The 21,758-nt window shown below is 43.4% G+C and overlaps 1 protein-coding gene across 4 annotated transcripts in view; it reads right to left on the minus strand.

The window, feature by feature from the left end:
* SIL1 (SIL1 nucleotide exchange factor) overlaps positions 1-19,490 on the minus strand; it is a 248,182-nt gene extending 228,692 nt beyond the window's left edge. The window contains exon 1 of one of the 4 annotated variants that reach the window (XM_068980447.1): positions 19,467-19,490. The gene's annotated coding sequence lies outside the window, so the exon portion shown is untranslated. The other 3 variants (XM_068980444.1, XM_068980449.1, XM_068980445.1) reach the window with 3 other exon arrangements.
* Positions 19,491-21,758: the final 2,268 nt, after the last annotated feature.

The following is a 21,758-nucleotide window of genomic DNA, read 5'->3' on the forward strand; positions in this document are numbered from 1 at the left end:
ATTTAGGGTCTGAAGCCACCTGCCACGCATCTAACACCTGGTCTGACAGCATGTGACACTGACCCCGGCTTCTTATACCATGGGTCCCTCCTGCCTCTCAGTCTTCCTGGCGACACAGTGGAAAGGACGACAACCCATTTCCAGCCCTCCAGACACTGGCTGCTGCCAAGAAAGGACACGTACACATCAATATCACCCAGAAGTGAGCGGTACACAAACCACAGGTGCTGGCTTTGCTAACTTGGCACATCACATTTCAGGAAGGTACCCATGTCAGTGGCTTAAGAGGTCCAAGGTGAAAGGCGTAGCCCTTCCAGTTAGTGACAGCCAACAGAGATGGCCAGTCAACAGGCTACAACATGCATTGTTGCTGTCACGCGTTAACAAGTGACAGGCATGAAACCTCCAGGTCTTTTTCTGGGACGATGACAAAACACCAAATGCCAACACTCTGAGCCACCGTGTCTGCTGAATGACCAGGTGGCCCTAACAGCACACTGACAGTAGGCACGAAGAGAAGACTTGACAGGAGGAATAAGGCAACGTGTCATAGGGTCGATATCAACATTACCATTCAGTTGACTGAAGGAAAAAACGCAACCCATTATAGTAATGTTCCTTCTCTAATTTTCACTCTCACTCTCATCAAAATGCATCTAATGTACCATCTAACAGAGTGATCTGTTCATATTGCAAATTCAATCATCTCACCACCACGACTAACAACCCTCCAAAGGTCTCCCAGCTCTTCTGCTGCTGCTGCTAAGTTGCTTCAGTCGTGTCCGACTCTGTGTGACCCCACAGACGGCATCCCACCAGGCTCCCCCGTCCCTGGGATTCTCCAGGCAAGAACACTGGAGTGGGTTGCCATTTCCTTCTCCAATGCATGAAAGTGAAATCGCTCAGTCGTGCCTGACTCTTAGCAACCCCATGGACTGCAGCCTCCCAGGCTCCTCCGTCCCTGGGATTTTCCAGGTGCCTTCTCCACCCAGCTCTTCTAGTACAATCAAAATGCCTTGCCATGCTGAACAGGCCTGTCCTTGCCACCCCCTCCAACCTGACCCTGTGCCTATCTCCTCTCACTCTCTGTCCTCTGGCCACATTTTGTTTCAGCTCCCCACAGAAGTCACGTTTCTTTCCTCCCCACCATGCCCCCAGGAGGCTTTGTAAAAGTCAGGCCCGCAGCCGGAAACGCCCATCAACCTCATGTCACTTTGCTTAGTAAACATCCGCTTGTTCTTCACAACTCAAAAATCACTCCCTTAACAAAGCTTTCCCTGATACCCTCTTAAACCCAGGATCAAGTCAAATCCCTGTCAAATATTCTCATGGTACCACATTCCTTTCTTTCCACACACTTATTATAATCATAATTTCACATTTATGTATGAGATTATAATTTGATTAATGTCTATATTCATCAACACTCTGAACAGGAACTGTATCTGACTTGTTGATAAATATATAAAAAGGATAACCACAGCGTCTGGAATGTAATAGAGGCTATTAGTGTGTCTACTGACTGAAAGAAAAATTCAGAGAGAAGGAAAATGAAGCTCTGTCCAAAACAAAATGGTTCTGCTTAGAGAAGCTATTCTCCTCTTGTGACCTTAAAACAAACTATTCTTCCCCTTCCCCCTCCTCCTTCCCAAATTTCTTCCAAAAGTTACTTTCTGTATCCTGCCTTTCTCCAAATGAGTGGTAGCCATAGTGATAAGCTGGCCTACAGCCAAAAAGAGTCAAAAAGATATCACCTTGTCTGAGTACTCCAGGCTTCCAAAATAAAAGTCCACAGCAAAGGCCCAGGCATATAGAAATACAATAACCCTGGGACTTCTCTGGTGGTCCAGTGATTAAAATTCAAGGCTTCCTCTGCTGGGGGCCCAGGTTCGATCCTCCCTCAGGGAACTAAGATCCCCAGTGCCATGATGCAGCCAAAACAGACACACAATAACTTTTACCCAGTAAAGAGACTCCAGGAGCAGCTTCTGTAAGAAACAAGCACTTCCCAAGGCAGACAGTGCTCCCAAGTGACCCACACAAACGAAAGAGGGGAAAGGAGCACAGCGGCAGGGGAATGAGGCGGGAGTAGGTATACTGTTCTGAGAAGTGATTTTTAAACCCCATGTTTTACTCCCTGGATAAAGCAGAGATGTGCCCAAACATTATATATCAAAAGTCTTCCCGATGAGTCAGCTCCAAAGGAGGTCTACAGGTTGTGGTTCAGAGAAACAACACCAGGGCCTGAAGAAACTCACCTATTAATCTCCAATTGTGGCCAAAATTCCCTTTGGAAGCAGAAGGGTATTGTCCCTGCCCTTCTACTCTTTAGGACAGGCAGGTGGGAGTGGGCTGGGGGACGCAGAAGCATTCACTGAGCTCTACTCAGTGGCAGGCATAGTGATAGTTACTTCAGAGACAGGGCTCTTAGTGAAGAACGAATGAGACACAGATGAGCACAAAGACAGGGACGTAGGCTCAGCAAAGTTAAATAACTTCTCCAACAGCTAGTGAGTGGGAAGGTCAGGTGCAAACCCAGGTCTGCCTGGATCCAAACACTCTTTTCTCCCACCCTAATGCTGCCTTTGTGGGTCCTCTATGAGACCAGCTCTGCTCCTCACCCCTTCACCACCACCTTTCTGACCACGTGGGAATGCAGTTCCAGCAAGCTCTCTGGGTGAGGAGAGGCCGTCTTCTGCAAGCACAGCCCACCACAATTAGCATGTACACATAAGAGAGGTACACCACCACCCCTAGGTATGGAACACAGTTCACTGCAGGGAGTAGAGTTTATCAACTGTAGCTAAGAAACTAAGGCTGGATTTTCTGAAAATTCCAAATGAACCTATAGGAATAAACCCATTGCTGCTGGGTGCTAGGATGGTAAAACTTAAACAAAAGGATGGTGTATGCTCCATCACACCATGGAAAAGACAGTACCTGCAGGGCAGACAACCCCAGCTGAAGTTTCCATAGCTCCTCTAGCTACTGAGAGAGGGGGGAACAAATCAGTACCTGAAACACTTGCATCAACAAGGCATCTCTTACAAGGTTAAGCACCAATTCACTGTGCTGTAGTTGAAGATTAACCCTTCCCTTGAACTCATTATAGATCTGCCTCTTATCAAATGCTATGCCAGTTGATTATTATGATAACTATTATGCCATTACAATAACATTATCGCACCTTTTTCCTGCACTTGACATATGTTGGCTGATAGGTTTAACTGGTACATAAGCAATAATTATTCAGTGCTCCCTCTTTCCAAGCAAGCCTCTAGCGTGACTCTTAAAGCTAAATCCAACTGCAGCAAATGCCCAACCCAAGAAGCAGTGGGAAGCATGGCTCATGTAGGCTCAACGACTGTATTTCCAGGGGTCACAGTGTAAGAAACAGAGGCTCTGCTAGGTCCCTAATTGTTGACACACTCCCCTATCCCTGGAAAGGTGATTGAGTTTGGGGGAAACACCAAGCAGCAAGCAATTTATTGCTGAAAATCCCTACAGGGCCAGAGGCGTCACAAACAGACCTCAGTATAGCGGAGGGACAAGCAGTACCAAGTCACAGTGCTACACACCACAGCAAGAGGAGGAGGAGAGGAAAAAGCACTTCTCCACTGAGGGCTCTCAAATAAACGGTTCCCAGAGAGCCATTCTGCCTGCTCCCTGTATACACTTCCTGGCAACTGCTGGTATATTGGAAACAGAAAGAGCAAGAGGGAACAGAGGGCTATCTTCAGGCCCCTATTTTGAAGCTAAGAAGTCCATCAACCTGGCTACTGGGCATTCTTTATTTCTTTATGCAGCAACCACTAAGGGCCAGGATGCAGCGTATAGTCCAAAGTGAAGAATCAAGTTCCACTTCCTGTCAGCTGTCAGTCAAAGCCCCTAACAGACTCTGTGTGTGTGTGTGTGCTTGTGTGTATATATATGACTATATGTCACACTATATATGACAAACAAGGTAGAGAAAGATGTGAGATTCTATGACTGCAGAAATCAGGATGCCTGAATTACACATTAGCCTTATTAAAGAAAAGGCAACCCATAGCCAGACTGCATAAAAAACATGATATAACAAACCCTACCAGGAGACCCAGGCTGCCCCTCTTTGTTCTCTAACCTGTAATACACAGGGCTCTTTTTTTTTTTAAGGAGGAGAGGAGGCGGAAGGTTATTTGAATTTAAATTACCCATGAACACTATAATCTGTGTGCAGGGAGAAAAGGAACATTCAGGAGTGCCAAGCGCAAGCCTTTGGGACATGTGTGGCCGAGGCAGTAATAGCCCACAGGGCTTTCTCCTTCAGCCTCAGCTTGCTACCTTCATCACTTAGGAGCAAGCAAGCCAGCAGGCAAGGCCCAGGCAACACAAAGGGGCACTGTCTCCTAGGTCGAGGGAGAAGACTGCCCTCTCAAAAGGAAGTTAGGATGAAGCAACAAAAATAAGCACAAGACCAGTCATCCACAGAAGTAACCCATCTGAGGAGGGGGTTTGGAAAGGTATTTCGGTCTCACCACTATATTCTCATGGCCAAGCAGTACCTAACCCATAGTGGGTGCTTGGCAAAGAACTATAGATTCAATGGTAACTAGAAAGACTTACTAGGTTGAAACAGACAGAAGAGTTAGAATCTAGTTGTTCCTACTGTAACCTGTGGTAAAAGAAAGACTGATCTGCAAAGGATACGTAAAAGGGAAGCTAGGGAATGAAAGTGAATCTCTCTCCAATGCATCCCTGGTGCCCTAACAGACTGACAAGTGTATTTTGGTCAAAATATAGACATAGCCCTAGAAGAACAAGGCTGGAAGGAAAGAACAGTAGAGGGAAAGAGACAGGGAAATAAATAAGACAGTCTTCACTGAGCGCTTACTACATACATATCTGAAAATCTGAGGGAAGTTGGCGGGGAGAGGGGGTGGCCACCGGGGGTTGGTTACAAATGAAGAAATAGGAGCAGAGGTTAAATAACTCATCTCAGATGTCTCACAGATAGTATATGGTTTGAATTTGGGTATATCGATCTAGACAAGAGCTTTCCACCATACTTCACCTTGACTTCCTCCAGAGCTGACTTGGCTCCCAGCTCACCTTTCCTGTAGTGGAGACAATGCTCCTACCTGTCCTCACAAATCAACTTGGTAATCATGCTTCTTAGAGTTAATTAGTTAACTGAGACTGTAGCTCAATGGTCTCATGAATTTCACATGCTTAAGAATTTCACATGCTTTAAGTCCCCACCGGGACTTAAACCTGGATGAACTAGCTGAGTTTCCAGACCTACAAAGCTGCCAACCAGTGAGGCCTTGACTAAGCCATCAGCTGGTATATATCTCTATGACAACTCTCTTTGGCATAGCACAGGTTAGGGCTAGGTGAGGAGAAGATAACCTGAGCATGATCCCTGCATGCTCCCAACAAGTTCTCTTCAGATACTGCAAAGGAGGTACCAGGAGCCTCTCCCACTCTGAGTGGTGTCATTAATGCACAGAATCCTCTTTGATGGCAACCTAATTCTGATTTAAGTAAGAATAGAAAAAGTAAAATGTCAAAGATTTCTGCTTAATGCTTAGGAATAGTTGAGACTTCCTTCCATGGTGCTCACTGCCTCTCTGGAGCTTCCAGAGACTTTCCATACCATGACTCCAGGGGAAACAGAGTGGAAAGGGTAAGATGATTTAATACTGTATTCTGAAGAGCCCAGTGATGATGATCAGCCAGTGTTTCTAAAGGAAGTGAATACCCTGGACAAACTCAGGGGAAACTAAGAAGTACTAGAACACACTGTCTCTCAGGGTTGTCTGTTTCTTTTGCCTCCTGTATGAGGGCTTTCATCAGCTAAAAAAAATTTTTTCAGTGCTTAGGAAAGCTGACAATTTACCCAGGTGCATAACAGCTGCTGGGAAGACCTGTGGAAAGGGGCCACCCAGCAAAGGCGGGCTATGTACAGAGAGGAGGGTCTCCCAGGAGTGCCCTACATGCCAAACCATATGTTGTCAGGATATTAATCCAAACCCATCTTGCACACTTTACAATGTTTACTCTCTGTGGGATATAGAGCATTAAATTATATCCAAGGACTACATGGGTCCTTCCAATTCTATTCCACATTTACTTCTTCGCTAAAAAGATTTGTAACCTGGAAACACAGCCCTCTGCCTAGTAGCAGCAATAATATTCAGCAAAGAATAGGAAACCAGACTGTCGATTCAAGCTTCCCTAAAAAGCCTGTATGGAGCCTTAATTTACCCTATGTAGAAAATGGAGAAATCTACTTCTGACCCCTTTTTTTTTCCCAGAAAAGACAGGTGTATGTAACTGAGAGTCCTAAAGAGGGAAACACTAGAAAGAGGAAAGAGAAAACACCACAGCTCCACCCCAGCCCTAACTGAAACATCTCTGGAAACCACTAAGGGAATTCCAAAAAGAGAAGACAACTTCACTGCCATAAGAACTTAGAGCGAGGTGCACGAATGTGAAGTATGGCTACCCAGATCAGCCACAGCTCTATCCTGACCAGCTGTATGGCCCCAAGTAAGTCACTTCGATTCTCCAAACCTCAATTTTTCACCTCTAGAAAGCAGGAATGTTTTAAGGATCAGATAAATTAATGTTATCTGAAAGCCCTTTAAAAGTAGTAAAATGTTGAACGTACTTTAAGCCTGACTGTTATTCTAAAGACCGTTAAGTGAAAAACCCTAAAAGACTTGAAGAGAACAGAGAGGTGAGGCTGCCACCTCTGAGAGACAATCTACAGGGACTGGGTCCAGGTGTTTACAGAGAAACACACGCTTCAAGAAGAAAGTGACAACAGAGAATCTGAAAAGGAGCTCACACTTGGGTTTGCTCAGGTACACTAAAAAATAACAATATACGTGCACAGTTCAGATCAGAGAAAGTACACAAAAGTCCACAGTGAAAAGTCAGGCTCCCTTCTTCTCCCACTCTCCAGCCATGCAGGGGCTCTCACCAAAGACAACCACTCTTTTCAGTTCCCCATGTATTCTTCCAGATAGTCCATCACCTACTTTCTGCCACAGATGGGGAGACCACTGGTGGTGACACTCTCAGACCCAGAAGTAGTACCGAGCAGTAAGCATTGCCAGGTGCCCTTAAGAGACTATGCGAAGAACAGGACAGCCAGGCGACACGATATGGGCCTGCAAGAGGTTCCACAGAGGTACAGATTTCCTTCCAGCTATTATACTGCTTTGCCCCTTGGCTGACATTTAGGCATTGATTTTGTTCAGTATATTTCACTTTTGGTTGTACTTGCTCATCCAGAATCCCTTCTCAGGGAAGCCTTTAACAGGAATGGTCTCTGTACCAGCCTGACCACCAGGCCCTTAGAAGTCAACAGAGGCAAGAACCACCATCAAACCTGTATCAAGCTGAGGCTGGACAAAAAGAGCAAAAATCACAAAAGTCCCTCGGACACTATCTTTCTGGGGAATACAAGAGGATGAAGCCCAAACCATACATAGTCTCTACAGCACTCAGCCCAAGAGAGCAAGTCATTACCCATGGAAAATTACAGGATACTCTCAATCAAAGCTAGGCTTTCACCAAAACTCCCTAAAAACCTCTCTCAGTTTATGTCCTCCCTTCCCTTTCTTCTTCCGCAAAGAAAATTTGTGGCTGGGAAATTTCAGCCTCAACCCAAAGGCCACAAAAAGATAGGAATAGGTCAAATCTGGACCACACGTGCACTTTGGTAGTCCTTGCAGATATCACATTAGAATCTGAATTTCTAGCTTCCCTTGTAATATGAGCTGAGGAGGCCACTAAAGCCATACTCACCTGTGGCAAAAATGGACTGAGAAGTAGCTGTTCCCCACAGAGTACATGAGCACCCCAACTTGACAGCCCAGCATTTCTTGTTGCCTCACAGTTTCCAACCTGGCCCTGGGAACATCTCTAAGTTGGAGAGCCCTGGCCAGTGATTAACAGAAGGCTGATCAACTGGTAGGCACAGCGACTGACCAAATGGCTAGACTCTTAGATTCAAAAGAGTGTATTAAACACCCTCTGTATGCCAGGAATTGTGCTGGGGGCTGGGTACACAAAGAAAAATGAGGGATGCAATTTGTGGCCTCCAAGAATTTCTAATCAAGGTGGGAAGACTGACTCTAAAGAATCAGAATGTTTCAGACACAAAGGGCTCTGGGAGTTGAGTGTGTCAGACTCACTATGATTAGGGATCAAGGAATGTTTCTGGGAAGAACTGGGATTTGAACAGAACTGCTAATCATTTCTCAGGCATTCATGTATTCACTCATACAATAAGCATTTATAGTGTCCATGTTACACAGCATTAGACTGGAGACAAAATAAAGTATATGCCCATGTCCTTGGGAAGCTCATACAATAAGAGACAAAACAACAAACCAGGATAAAGTATGCTGAACTCTATAGTCAAAGTGTTGCTATGGAGATACAGATGAGGAGGTACTAGGCAAGGCCCAGTGAAGAAGGTGGATCTGCAGAATAAAGGAGGAAACTAAGGAGAGAGTACTCCAGACAAAAGAACTGGCTGAGAGAAACATGCAGAATGCTTCGAGGACCACACGGATCAGTGTACCAGGAGCAAACAGTACTCGTATGTAATGACAGAGGATATCATTAAAGTGATAGGACAGGGATACACTGCGACGGGCATGAACACAAGGACAACTGATACATAGGGAATTTATTTAGCAGCCAGTAGGTGCCACTGAAATCTTCTAAACATGAGTGTTCTCCAATCAGAAATGTATTTCCTAACAGCAGTGGTACACAATGTCCTAGAGGGAGCCAAAGGAGGAGATAAGTGGAGACTCCTATAAAAACCCAGGTGCATGGGGGGAAATGGATACACGTATATGTATCGCTGAATACCTCTGCTGTTCACCTGAAACTATCACATCATTGTTAATCAGCTATACCTCAGTACAAAATAAAAAGTTTAAAAAAACAAACTCAGGTGCAGTTCCAGGAAACAGAGGAAGCAGTAAGACAGGATGAGAAAGACACAGCAGAAGCCTGCCCCAAATTTTAAGACAATGGCATCTCTGCAAACATTTTGTGTGTGTGGGTGTGTGGGGGGTAGTCAGGATTATTTATTTGCTTTAATTGGAAGATAATTACTTTATAATATCATGATAGTGTTTGCCATACAGCAACTCATGAAAACACTCGATTTCTGTTGTTCTACCTATGCAGACTGGTCTTGCCCCTAAATAATGAGGTTTAACCCTATTTGTTTCATTCAGAAGTAAGGCACAGGCAATAGTTATGATCATGTCAGAATTTTTTAAAACTCAGCTTGACATCAATAAAATGGGGGCGGGGCTGGTTAGTAGCTTCAGGGGCTTTTCCCTCACTTCCTCTCCCACTGCTATACTGAACCAGTTGCAAATCTCAAAGCAAAAGAGAGCCAACTTGAGCACAAAATCCAGGTCAGTGTAATTGACTATGCCTCTCTGACCTCACACAAGCCCAGAAATGGGCATACAAATCAGAAAAAAGCCATGACAGAAGTCAATGTTCCCTTAATGAGCTAATTGCTTCACGTGTGGCTGAAAAGGCCAGAGACCAGGAGAACACATTGTCTCAGAGGGCTGCAGGCAGGCTCTGGACCAGCCAGCCCTGCTTCATTAAAATCACCATGTCAGATGCCCTTGACTGGGGTAGCCAGTAGGGAGAGCCTCAAAAAGGTGAGAACTAAGCCAAATAAGGATGGCGGTGGCCAAGAAGCTGCAAGAGCATGATCAATGTGACTGACAGGAATAACAAACCAGCCAACAAAGACAATGATGTGATGGTTAAGATCACACTTGAACAGTCAGCATAATTTGTCCTCTAACCAGGTCAGGAACTGGAAACTTGTTGTTGTCATCATTGATAACAATATACAGAACACTTATACTGTGCCAGTGAATGCAGTTTCCATAATTCTCAATTCTCAAGACAGCTACAAAAGTAGCTATTATTATTCCCATTCTATAGATCATGAAATCAAGGCTTAGAGAAAGTAAGCATCTTGTTAACAATCTGAAATCTAACAATAGAAGATTAAGAAACCAAGTGAGCTGATCCATGAGTGGGGCTTTAATTAAACTGTAGCTCCCCAGTAGCATATTGGACACCTTCTGACCTAAGTCGAGGGAGATCATCTTCTGGTGTCTTATACCTTTGCTTTTTCCAAGAATACTGGATTGGTTTGCCATTCCCACCTCCAGAAGATTACATTTTGTCACAACTCTCCACTATGACCTGTCCATCTTGGGTGGCCCTGCACAGCATGTCATATACTTTCATTGAGTTATGCACGTCCCTTCACCATGACAACACTGTGATCTATGAAGGGTGGACTGAGGAGGCTTTACAAATAGCTGATGAAAGAAGAGAAGTGAAAAGCAAGGGAGAAAGGGAAAGATAAACCCAACTGAATGCAGAGTTCCAGAGAATAGCAAGGAGAGATAAGAAGGCCTTCTTAAGTGAACAATGCAAAGAAGCAAAGGGAAACAACAGAATGGGAAAGACTAGAGATCTCTTCAACAAAATTAGAGATATTAAGGGAACATTTCATGCAAGGACGGGCATAATAAAAGACAGAAATGGTAAGGACCTAACAGAAGCAGAAAAGATTAAGAAAACATGGCAAGAATATACAGAAAAACTACATAAAAAAGGTCTTAATGACCTGGATAACCACAGTAGTATGGTCACTCACCTAGAGCCAGACATTCTGGAGTGTAAAGTCAAGTGGGCCTTAGAAAGCACTGCTACAAACAAAGATAGTGGAGGTGATGGAATTCCAGCTGAGATACTTCAAATCCTAAAAGATGATGCTGTTAAAGTGCTGCACTCAGTATGTCAGCAAATTCGGAAAACTCAGCACTGGCCACAGGACTGGAAAAAGTCAGTTTTCATTCCAATTCCAAAGAAAGGCAATGCCAAAGAAGGTTCAAATTACTGTATAATTGTGCTCATTTCACATGCTAGCAAGGTAATGCTCAAAATCCTTCAAGCTAGGCTTCAGCAGTACGTGAACCAAGAACCTCCAGATGTACAAGCTGGATTTAGAAAAGGCAGAGGAACCAGAGGTGAAATGGCCAGCATCCGTTGGATCATAGAAAAAGCAAGAGAATTGCAGAAAAATATCTACTTCTGCTTCATTGACTATGCTAAAGCCTTTGACTGTGTGGATCCCAAAAAAAGTGTGGAAAATTCTTAAAGAGGTGGGAATATCAGACTGAGAAACCTGTATGCAGGTCAAGAAGCAAAAGTTAGAACCTTACATGGAACTACTGACTGGTCTGAAATTGAGAAAGGAATATGACAAGGCTGTACACTGTCACTTTGTTTATTTAACTTATATGCAGAGTACATATGTGAAATGCCAGGTTGGATGAATCACAAGCTGGAATCAAGATTGCCAGGAGAAATATCAACAACTTCAGATATGCAAATGATACCACTCTAATGGCAGAAAGTGAAGAGGAACTAAAGAGCCTCTTGATGAGGGTCAAAGAGGAGAGTGAAAAAGCTGGCTTAAAACTCAGTATTCAAAAAACTAAGATCATGGCATCTAGTCCCATTAATTCATGGCGAATAGAAGGGGAAAAAGTGGAAGCAGTGACATATTATTTTCTTGGGTTCCAAAAATCACTGCTTACTATGATTCCAGCCAAGAAATTAAAAGACACTGGCTCCTTGGAAAAAAAGCTATAACAAACCCAGACAGCATATTAAAAAGCAGGAACATCACTTTGCCAACAAAAGTCTGTCTAGTCAAAGCTATGGTTTTTCCAGTTGTCATGTACGGATGTGACAGTTGGGACATAAAGAAGGCTGAGTGCTTAAGGATTGATGCTTCTGAACTGCAGTACTGGAGTAGACTCCTGAGAATCCCTTGGACAGCAAGATCAAACTAGTCAATCCTAAAGGAAATCAACCCTGAATATTCATTGGAAGGACTTTGGCCACCTGCTGCAAAGAGTTGACTCACTGGAAAAGACCCTGATGCTGGGAAAGACTGAAGGCAAAAGGAGAGGAGAGCATCAGAGGATGAAATAGACAGCATCACTGACTCAATGGACATGAAATTGAGCAAACTCTGGGAGATAGTGAAGGACAGGGAAGCCTGGCATGCAGAAATCCATGGAGTCGCAAAGAGTCAGACACTACTTAGTGACTAAACAAGCAACAACAATAGTTAATTCACAATGCTGTGTTAGTTTCAGGTATATAGCAATGTTTCAGATAAAGAATATATACATATATAAAGAATATATATTTACATTATACATATAAATATATAACATATAAAGTATATTCATTATATATATTCTTCATAGTATAAAGAGTATAAAGAATATATAGTATATATATGTACTTTATAGTTTATATATATTATGTATATAATTTATATATATTAGAGTATATATAAAGAATATATGTAAACATATATTATAAAATATATATATAAAGAATATGGGCTTCCCTGGTGGCTCAGATAAAGATTTCACCTGCAATGTGGGAGAGCTGGGTTCAATCCCAGGATTGGGAAGATCCCCTGGAGGAGGGCATAGCAACACACTCCAGTATTCTTGACTGGAGAATCCCCACGGACAGAGAAGCGTGGTGGGCTACAGTCCATGGGATCACTAAGAGTCGGGCATGACTGAGAGACTAAGCACAAAGAATATATATTGCATATATATATGCATGGCATGCAACAGCTTAGTTCCCCAACCAGGGATAGAATCCAAGCCTCCCACAGTGAAAGCACAGTCTTAACCAATGGACAGCCAGGGAAGTGCCTCCATTATATTAACAGGTTATTACAAGATATTGAATATAGATCCCTGTACTATACAGTAGGTCCTTGTTGTTCATCTATTATATATACAGTAGTGCATACCTGTTAATTCCAAACTAATTTATCCCTCCCCTTCTTTTTCCTTCGGTAAACATATATTTTCTTTTTCTGTGTTTTCATTTTATAAATAAGTTCATTTGTATCACTTCTTTTAGATTCCACATATTGGTGACATTATATGGTATTTGTCTTTATCTGATTTCCTTTATTCAGTATGATAATCTCTAGATCCATCCATATTGCTGCAAATGCCATTATTTCTTTTTTATGGCTTAGTAGTATTCCATTGAATATATCTACCACTTCTACTTTATCCATTCATCTATTATTGGGACACTTAGGTTGCTTCCATGTCTTGGCTATTGTAAATAATGCTCCTATGAACACTGGACCCCTGAGTGGTTTAAACCACTGAGACATACCATCCATTCCTTCACTTTTTCTTTTAGAAATGTTTTAAAGGTTTGCTTGGGTCACAAAATAAGGTCCACTGCTTCAGTGGCTCCATTCTTTACAGAACACACAGCAGTCTGGCCTGGGCACTACTTATTGTTTCTAAACAAGTGGAAACTTCAAATCTATTTCCTTTGAGGTAAGAGCTAAAGGAAATACTTACAAATAGGAGAAAAATCGGCATTACACCCGAAAACCTCACCTGTGAGAGTTGTAAGATAATGAATAAGGCAGTCAATGGAGGCAGGGCCTTCTCCTTCCATAGGGATTTTTAACTGCAATTACATCTTGCACCTTTACAAGGTTCTAAATAATTCCAACAACTTCTACGGCCATCTTCTGCAAGCCCTCTGGCTTGAGTCTCAGCTCTGCCACTAATAGGCTGGTGGCCCTAAAAAAGGTATATGGCCCCTTTCACGTGCCTGAAGCTCATTTCATCAGTAAAATAGGAACCCAACAAAAGTAAAACTGAAGCACTGGGTGATGACAGAACTAGAAGGGTACCTTCTGACCCTCTACTCACCCAAGGAACCACAAAGAGCCATCCCTTGAATTTGAACCAGACTCAATTCTGATGTTTGCAATGAAATTGATATAAAGACCTCCTAGGATGATCTCTTCCAGTACAGAAATGATGTGAATTTAGACTTACTATAATCGAAATCAAATCCCATGAGTGAATATAATCTAAATCAAAATCCCATGAGTATGACATGCAGAGGGTCACAAAATCAATATTAAACTCCTTGCTAAGGAGTTGGCCTCTTATGCTTCCAATGTCTACTACTCCCTGGGTTCAAAGCATGATCAATCAATGTTTGTACTGATTGTCCTACTTTATGTTTCTTCCTCTGAACTGAAGCCTGCTAGTTTTCCACAGTTTGGTCAGATGGATGGTACCTCCTTGGGAGTCTCACAGAGATAAGAGGCATAAGCATGAAAGTATTCACAAATGTAAAGAAATATCCATTTAAAAGTCCACTGGCATCAGCCTTCCTCATCAGACCTTTGGGATGCATTTCTCATCTTCCACTTTCTAGAACTCTTCTCTCTCACAAGACAGAAAGGGCAGACAACTTGCAGAAGGGAAGTGTCAAGACATGGATCAATTCACTGACTGCTGTATGTTCCTCTACTAGTGATGACAGTAAGTGGTAATTAAAAGGCATAATCAAGAATGCTTTCAGTCAAGACACAGCCAGCAAGCAGACCTCAGAAACATACCCCTTCCCATTTCTCTGTGAATTTGACATGTGACATGGGCTGAACAGGCACTACTCAATTTTCAGGCCAAGAACATCTGCGCTCAGCTGTGATAAATAAAGGCCAAGGAGGCACTAGAGAAACAAATGGCAAGTGCAGTACCTGAAAACTCTTAAGATTTGGAAGAAAATAAAAACAGTAGAGAATATACTCAATTCCAGCCTATTTGGAGAAGTCCAGATAAAAATATCCCTCCTACCTCCACTCATAGTCCATTTCTTCTCCAACTCCCTTAACATCATTAGGCTTTGAAGCAGACAATACAGAATAACGTCAGAAAGGGACAAACAACTTCTGCTCTGAATTATTAATAGCAATAAGCAAAAAATAAACATGCTGCTGCTAAGTCACTTCAGTCGTGTCCGACTCTATGCGACCCCATAGGTGGCAGCCCACCAGCTCCGCCGTCCCTGGGATTCTCCAGACAAGAACACTGGAGTGGGTTGCCATTTCCTTTTCCATTGCATGAAAGTGAAAAGTGAGAGTGAAGTTGCTCAGTCGTGTCCAGCTCTTAGTGACCCCATGGACTGCAGCCCACCAGGCTCCTCCATCCATGGGATTTTCCAGGCAAAAGTACTGGAGTGGGTTGCTACTGCCTTCTCTGTTAATTGGCTATATCCCAATAAAAATTTAAAAGTTAAAAAAATGAGCCTTGATGACTATATTAGTGAGACAATATAAGATAAGACCATGCATTCTCAATGAGGCAAAATCACCCCCCAAGGGGTGAAAATTGATTCCTGAGGAAGAAAAAAAATCTTAGATATTACAACAGCTTGTGGCCCTTTGGACCACAGTACATAAACAGATACACAGTATATTTGTTGTATTAAAATTCCATTGATTAGAGGCAAAGGGGCAATTAAGGGGAAAAATGTCTCAAAAGGTGCTAATAAACAAAAAGTTGAAAGACATCAGATTAGATGTCCAAAGGGACAACCCAGTTTCCGAAAGAACCTGATCATATTGGCACCCTAATCTTTCACTTCCGCGACTTAGCAGCAGCAGCAGCAAGCAATCTTTCACTTCCAGCCTCCAGAACTGCAGGAAATAAGTGTGTGTTATTTAAACCACCCAATCTACAGTGTTCTATTATAGCAGCCCATAATGGACTAAGTTACTTCTCAAGGCCTCAAATTGTTCCTAGGACCCTGTTAGGAGAATGAGGGCAGACATGACCAGCCAACACAACCACACCCTTGTCCATCAGTCTGGGCTAAATATAGCTCAGTTGCTCCTGGATTCTGTCTCCAAGGTAGAAAATTGCACAAGTGAGGATGTCAGGTGTAAACTCTTCACAAATCAGGAAAACTCTGGCAGGTTCTCCACGTGTCCTGAGTAGCTTCCCTCTTTTATGATGTTTTTATTCCAAAGACAAATTCAATTATTGTTGAAGCTGGTCATCAGGGGTCACCCACCGCCTCACCTGAATGACAACCAGCCATCCTCCTTCCCTACTTGGCAGTAAAACCCTTGGTGGAAGTACATGAAGAGGGAAGGATATTCCTTCCTTACACCACATACAATTAAAGTAAGAAGCTCTGTACTGCAGAAGACTAAGACTTGCAGCTTAAAGCCTACTCAGAGAAGGATAAAGCATTCATCTTCTCTCAGAAAGAGAAAAGATTAGCTCACAAGAACAGGTCTCCAAACTGACTCCAAATCCAGGAGTTAGAGATGACTGTGCTACAGAGCATGATCCAAACACCAGCTGAGGCCCCACAAAAAAATCCCCAGGAATCCACAACCAAGGGGCTGGCACTGTAATAATGTTCAGATTAGCTCTCTGAAAAGAGGCTTACTCCAAGAGACTGGCAGACAGCCTCCACTGCACAGCATCACTCAGAAAGGATAGAAAATAAATGAAAAAAAAAAGACAGGAGGCAGGATGAGAAGGTCAGAGCATGAATCTATGAACATAATGAAATGACAATTAGAAGGCATCCGCCTATTTGGAAAAAGGTACAACTTGCCTTTACAAACTCTCTTGTCTTTTTGAATATTTTCATTAATAGCAAATCTTTATTGAAGATGCAGTGACTGCATTCCTATGTCCCAAAAGCTTCATAGGAATTACCTCATTTAACCACTCTTCAAAGTATTATTCCCATTTTTATCCACTAGAAAACCAAGCCTTAAAAGTGAAATAACTTGTTAGAGGTCATATTCCCAATAAGTGATAGAATCAAAAGTCATGTTCAGGGAATTCCCTAACAGTCTAGTGGGGAAGACTCCATGATTTCACGGCCAAGGGCCCAGGTTCAATCCCTCGTGGGGAACTAAGATCCCACAAGCCATGCAACATGCTCACCCCATCCAAAAAGAAAAAAAACTCACATTTCCACTAGGTCCACTTCAAATGAACTGTTAATTCATCTGAGGTCACATGACAGGTTGCCTAACCATGCCATTTGTAGTTTAAAAAAAAAAGAACAGCAGCAACTGTATGGTGTCATGTATTAATGAAACTGATCTCTCATATGGTTCAAAAACATCTCTGACAATTTCAAGATGGATTTTCAAAACTATTTTGTACAAAGGCCATATCAAAAAAAATTCTTTTTAATGGGACTTCCCTGGAGGTCCAGTGATTAAGACTCTACACTTCCAATGCAGGTTTGATTCCTGGTTGGGAAACTAAGATCCCACAAGCTGAGTATGGAGGCAAAAAAGAAAAAACAAAAGGTCATTATCAGGATGTTACCCTCAACCCCCACCACTTACACATGCCATTCTAAAAGAGAACACTACTCACTGAGAATTAAGTTCTGGCATGCTTATTTTAAAGCCATTTTGTTACTTTGCAGCTTTTTAATTATTCTTTTCTCCTGTCAACGAAACACACCAGGGCTCAAAACTGGCCTCTGCGGAAAAGTAATAGCTGGCATTCAAAGACATCAGGCAAGAGGAAGAGAGCGAGAATCAGAGGACAAACCTCATTCCTGCACTACCACATCTCTACTAACATATTACCCATTCTCACCATCTGTAAAATGGGGGCAGTAAGTCTTGTCTATTGTCAATTTCATCTGAACAGCACCTGTATTAATCTGCAGATTAAATCCACTAAACACCCAAAAGATCAGTAAAAATAAGTCTGATATGGCAACACCTTAAAAACCCAAGGGCCGAGCTTCCCTAGTGGCTCAGTGGTAAAGAATCCACCAGCTAGTGCAGGAGATAAGAGTTCCATCCCTGATCCGGGAAGATCCTACCTGCTGCAGAGCAACTAAGCCCAAGTGCGCCATAACTACTGAGGCTGTGTTCTAGACCCACGTGCCTCAACTACTGCAGTCCAAGCCCCTAGACTCCCTGCTCCACAACAAGAAAAGCCACAGCAATGAGAAGCTGGCACACAACTAGAAAGCAGCCCCCACTCTCCATAACTAGAGAAAAAGGCCATGCAGCAATGAAAGCCAAGCACAGCCAAAATTAAGTAAAAAAAATTTTAATTCCATTTAGAAAAAAGCCCAAGGACCAAGTTCTCAACTGAAGCCACAGACCAAGTCCTGATCCAGTCCACACAAATATCAATCCTGATATCCTCCTGTCCTAGCTCCCATCAAAATCCTATCCAATCTCCAAATCTGGCTATAATTTTATCGGAAAAGAAATTTGGGTGGGTTGAGAGCTAAAAGGACACAGATACAAAACACATCTTCCACACTGTCTAAACAAACATTGTGTTTTAAATATCGATTTAGTCTCTTGGCAAACATGAAGAATTCATTCTTTTCCTGCTTACCTAGTCTAGGTTTAATCTAACTTCCTAAATCCCCAAAACAAGTTTGCTGTTTTATTTAGGTCGGAAAGCAAGCTGGACTTGAATTCGAGGCCAAGTATTTAAAAATATTTATTTAAAAAACTAATCTTACATATGAATCATATATTTTAAGTTATTTTAAGGTATCAAACAGCCCTCTAGGTCCTCTAGAGCAAAGGAACCCCCCACATACACACACTAACCTCGCAGGTGCTAGGTATTTCCTGATTACCTTGTTTTTCCCACATGTGGCTCATAGTTCAAATGATTTTCTATTGGTTTCTGTAGCAGAGAATTTCAAAGCGAGGATTTCGGGACCACCTGAATCAGAACCACCTGGGGAGAGCGGCAGGTACCCATGCCTCACTTTTTCCAAAATGCCTGAAAATAATGCCCAGAGATAAACACAACCCTCTGGGTGATTTGAAACACACCAGGGATAGGCACAACCTTCTGGTGATTTGAAACACACCAAAGTCTCTAACTCTGACTTTACAGGCAAGTATTTCATCTACCTAGGGCAAAGGAAAACACAAGATCGAAGTGGAAATACAATGCGGGTAGCGTTCAATTCCATATGGTGAAGAGACACCAGAATGTCAACCCTGGAGCATCTGGACAAATGAAGAAACTAAGAACGGGAGAAGAGAATAGGGAAGGAAATGAAAACAAATGAGAAGCCAAAAGCCTGTCTCGGACCCCCACTGCCTCATCTCCTGGCATTCAAGCAGGTATCCTGGAGACGTTCTGAGTGGGAAAGATAGGGAAGGCAGCGTTGGGCTGAGAGGCCAAGTCTGCACAAACTAGTGAGGAGTCCAGAGCCCACTTACACGTCCCGCTTCAGAGACACTGGTGGGATGTGTAGGGACCCCGAACAGTGCTGGGAAGGCGCCAGGGCCGCTGGCGGGTAGAGACCGGAGCAGGGCCCTGAGCCTCCAGCCCAGGCCCAGGGCCGGGTGGCCTTACTGCCCCTACCTTCGGCTTCCCGCCTGGCAGCCCAGGGGCAGACACAATCCCCACAATTCCAGGCGGCCGCTGCGGCAACCAGCTCCCCGTACGCAGACGCGACGGCCACCGTCAGAACCCGTGAGCGCGCGGCTATTATGTCACTTGCCTCCTCACCCAATTGTCGCCTTCCAGAACAGCCGACCGGTGTCCCACTGCCTTTCCCGCACTCGGAGTTGTTAGCCCCGCCCCCTCGCTTCTGTTAAGTCCCGCCCCCTAGCGTCTACCTGAGCGAACTTCCTGGTGCTTGTTTAGCCCAGTATCCTTCCGCCGGCGTGAGATACTTGGGGATCCAGTTTGCTTCTAAGTCAGAGAGAAATAGAACTTTGAAGTTTCGTCTCTGATTCCCCAACAGCTTCTTCTTCGCGGAAAAATCATCAGAAAGAAACTAGAGGTGGCACTGCACCAGAAGTCCAGTGGTTAAGATTCAGTGCTTCCACTACAGGGGCATGGGTTCAATGCCTGGTCGAGGAGACTGCAAGCCTCGTGGTTCAGACAAAAGAAAGAAAGATACCAGAGGGGTAGGGAGTGAAAAAAATCAAACTGGTGTGACTCAGTTGGGATAAAGCAGTAAATGGGCTTCCCTGGTGGCTCAGAGGGTAAAGAGTCTGCCTGCAATGTGGGAGACCCGGTTTCTATCCCTGGGTCTATCCCAGGGAAGATTCCCCTTGTGAAGGAAACGGCAACCCACTCCAGTATTCTTGCCTGGAGAATCCCCAGGGACAGAGGAGCCTGGTAGGCTATAGTCCATAGGGTCCCAAAGAGTTGGACACGACTGAGCGACTTCACTCTCTTTTCAGTCTCAAACAATAGACAGTCATTTTAGAAAATTCATACAGAATAGGACACCTGCAAGTCACCTACTTTATATACTTACATATTGTGTGAATTGACAATGACCAATTATTTTAAAAATAAAAGTTAACTGCAGTTCTAATTCTGCTCTACCACCAAATGTCTTATTTATATATGCCAAGTGTCACATATACATTATATTTACTTCTCATAACTTTTTAAGATCAGAATTGTCACACACACACACATACACACCCCTTTTCATAGATGGGGAAGCTATGGCTCAAAGAGGTTGAAGGACTTATGCAAAGTCATACAGTCACAAAGTGCTAGAACTGGGATTTTAAGTCTGATTTGGATGCCTGCAAAAGTCCTGTTCTCTTTCCATAGTACCTTCTTTCCTGGAAGGGCTTAGTGTTAGTCGTTTAGTCCTATCTGACTTTTTGAGACCCCCATGGACTGTAGCCGCCCAAGCTCCTCTGTCCATGAAATTCTCCAGGCAAGGTAGGTAGTCATTCCCTTCTCCAGGGGATCTAGGCTTCAGTGAATACTACCTCTTTATTAGAAAGACCTGTGTAAGGCACTTCACTGGGACTGGGTGGGAAAGGACAGGGAACTGCTCGCTTTTTCCACGGAACACTCAGGAGACCAGTGAGAGTAGCTGGACCCAGGAATAATTCTAGTTTGTGTCACTGCCTAGTACCATGAAGACAGGTAATAAATGTTCAACAAATATTTATTGCATCTGTGATACATTGCAGAGTGAACATATAAATTACAATTGAGCCTGACAAGTTATAAAAAAGATATTAATAAAGTACTACAAGAGTAAGAAGCTTAAAAATAGAATAAGCTCAAATCTCAGAATTCATACATAAATGCATGAGCCAAGAAAAGAGTCCAGCTGGACAGAGAGCAGCCAGCACTCACAGGAGCCTGGCTTCCTTCTTGGGACAGATCTAACCAGGTCAAGTACGTACTGAAGGGAAATTCCATGTCCCCAATCTCCAAACCTTTAAAAGCCCTGTTTGAGAGCCACCTTCCCAGGGGAATTAGCTCTGAGCTCAAGCCTATTGTGCTGCTAAAATCAGTGTGCAAGGCTGGGCCTAAGCAGACTGTCTTTATTCTCATGGCCCCAAAACAAGGAGGACCACTGTAAAGGCAGAAAGTTTGAAATCCAGGTATCAGATTTGGTGGTAGGATCCCACTGGGCTTTTCTCTTTGTTTCCCTGTATTACTCTTGGAATTGAGCAGAAGTAAATTTTAAATTTCCTTTTAAATAAGTAAACAACGACTAAAAATGCCCTCTGTCCCTTAAAGCTCTGTTGGAGAGTTTCCAAGTTCCCCCTTCTGCTCCCCAAAAGAGCAACACGTTTGAAAGGTAAAGGGCCTGAGGAACCCTCAGGAAAAGAAAAAAACCACAGCAGCCACCCCAGGGCCCTAGCTAGGCAGAGATTTATATGTTCAACTGCCTTCCTTAACAAGCAAAATGCATGAGTGGATCATTTCTCCTCTGACCAACCTTTTTCGGTCTCCCACAAGCCTGATACCTAGCTGTGTGAAAGCTTTCTGGCATCAGGAATGGCTCACCGGTCTCTCTGGGTAGCCCTGGAA

This window comes from Capricornis sumatraensis, chromosome 9 (assembly GCF_032405125.1).
Source record: "Capricornis sumatraensis isolate serow.1 chromosome 9, serow.2, whole genome shotgun sequence".
In the NCBI taxonomy this organism is placed as follows: domain Eukaryota; kingdom Metazoa; phylum Chordata; class Mammalia; order Artiodactyla; family Bovidae; genus Capricornis; species Capricornis sumatraensis.